Source organism: Ascaphus truei, chromosome 5 (assembly GCF_040206685.1).
Source record: "Ascaphus truei isolate aAscTru1 chromosome 5, aAscTru1.hap1, whole genome shotgun sequence".
In the NCBI taxonomy this organism is placed as follows: domain Eukaryota; kingdom Metazoa; phylum Chordata; class Amphibia; order Anura; family Ascaphidae; genus Ascaphus; species Ascaphus truei.
This window is the reverse complement of record NC_134487.1, coordinates 168984933-168987443: the sequence shown is the minus strand read 5'-3', so window position 1 is coordinate 168987443 and position 2511 is coordinate 168984933.

Sequence of the window (2511 nt, the reverse complement as noted above, 5' to 3'; positions counted from 1 at the left end):
CATATCCCACCCCACACAACAATTGGGGGAGAAAACGGGGTCCCAGCTACACATATATATATATATATATATATATATATATATATATATATATATATATATATATATATATATATATATATATATATATATATATATATATATATAATATCTCTCACACACACACACCCCCCCCCCCTCCCGGGAGCCGCGCAACACCACTCCATCTCCCGCGCGGGCAGGGAGGCAGCCACGGTGATCGGGGAACAAGGGGTACAAATCACCCGCTCCCCCCTTCCCCCCCCCCCACAGGGGCAGCGCAACCCCACTCCATCTCACTGTGATCCGGGAAAAAGGGGGACACATCACCCGCTCCCCCCTTCCCCCCCCTCCACCGGGGGCAGCGCAACCCCACTCCATCTCACGGTGATCGGGGAAGAAGGGGGACACATCACCCCGCTCCCCCCTCCCCCCCCCACGGGGGCAGCGCAACCCCACTCCATCTCACGGTGATCTGGGAAGGTGGACACATCACCCGCTGCCCCCTTCTCCCCCCCCCCCTTCTCCCCCCCCCCTTCTCCCCCCCCCCCTTCTCCCCCCCCCCCTTCTCCCCCCCCCTTCTCCCCCCCCCCTTCTCCCCCCCCCTTCTCCCCCCCCCTTCTCCCCCCCCCTTCTCCCCCCCACAGGGGCAGCGCAACCCCACTCCATTTCACGGTGATCGGGGAAGGGGGACACATCACCGCTCCCCCCTTCTCCCCCCTTCTCCCCCCCCCCCCTCCGGGGGCAGCGCAACCCCACTCCATCTCCCGCACGGGCAGGGAGGCAGGCACGGTGATCGGGGAAAAAGTGGGACACGTCACAGCAGCAGATCGGGAGCGAGCACACGTCACTGGGAGACTCATGAATATTCATGAGCTTCCACTGACTGACAGAAGCAGAAAAAAAAACAGATCCCTTCACTAATTATGTCACCAAATTTCGCCGATCAATACACGGAGAATGGATTGACCTGCAGCTATACAGTTCTTTAGTTAAGTAGAGATTGCCCACATGAAACTATTAAAGTAAAAAAAAAAATAAAAAAAAAAAAAAGACTGAACTGCAGCTTTAATAACTAGAGATGCCTGCGGAATATGTGCACAAGGCAAACAAGACATGCAAAAGCACAATATTGCTCTGACAATCTTCACCAGAATACATCAAAACCAGCTAACTTCTGGAAGTTTATCAACAATATATTCCAGCCTTCTAGCCATCAACAACCAAGTAATATCACTAAGGAGGATAATACTCTGACAAATTTCACTGACATTGCAAATACATTCAATGATTACTTTGTGGGGCGTACTACTACTTTATTAGCAAAACACAACCCAAACCACAAACATGAACCTCATTCTGAGAGTACCCCTATAGGCCCACCCTCTCCCAATACTGCTCACAATTTTCAATTTTTCCCAGTTTCCGAAGAGGAGATTACACAAGCGCTCCTCAAAGTAAAACTAAGCAGCCAATGTGGACCTGACTTACTGCAATCTAAGTTCCTAAGTCTTCGTGCCCCAGCCATTGCCAAACCAATTACTTCCATAGTCAACTCTATCCTGTCTGCAGGCCATATCCCTAAGACCTGGAAAACTGTCAGAGTTGTCCCAATCTTCAAAAGTGGGGACAAAAACACTATCTCAAACTACAGGCAAATCTCTCTTCTCGCAATACTATCCTATACTAACATACATTTCTAATATGTTCTAACCCATTAAGTGTGAGATTATTGAGATCATGTTAAACAAATAAAATATAATGAAGATGGGTTAAAGGTTTATTGAAAGTTAAAATATTAAACTTTTTTAATAATATGAACATGTTCCAGAATCCTCAATCTGTTTTACCTGTGTATTGCAGACCACATAGACATTGGAGCATAATGTACAGTATAGACTACATATTGAGTTTTGCAATGAATAAATCTGAAATTCTGTGTCATAAACGAGTTAAAAGAAATGGTATTATTACAAATATTGTACACGTTTCAATCATTACATTTAAAATAACCTTTTAAAATTGAGTGGTTCAGATCTGTGATTCATTATATGATTTTTTTTTATTGCATATTTTTTTAAAGAAACTGATTTATCTGGTAAAATATTATTTGATATGGGATTCTATTTAAGAATAAGCATGTGTTTAAAAAATCTGCCGATCTCAACATTGTATTTCATTATAAAATATAAAAGTTTTATTATTCACTAAAATTATTTTCAATTGCATTTTTTTTATTTTGTAAGCAGGAGCTACTATCTTGCTTACTGCCCGAACATATTTTTCTATTACATATGTTTCAATTCCTTTCGCAACGAATTTCCCTTTTGAAATGGGCCTGCTCTTCAAATTTAATATAATAAAAGAAGCTGCTTTTAAAGAACTGACCATAACAAATATTGTTCATTAATTTCTAACAATGGTAACTGGTGGGTTCCAGATATGAATTACCACTCACCTCTTTAATGTACAGTACACAAATAGATGTGGTAT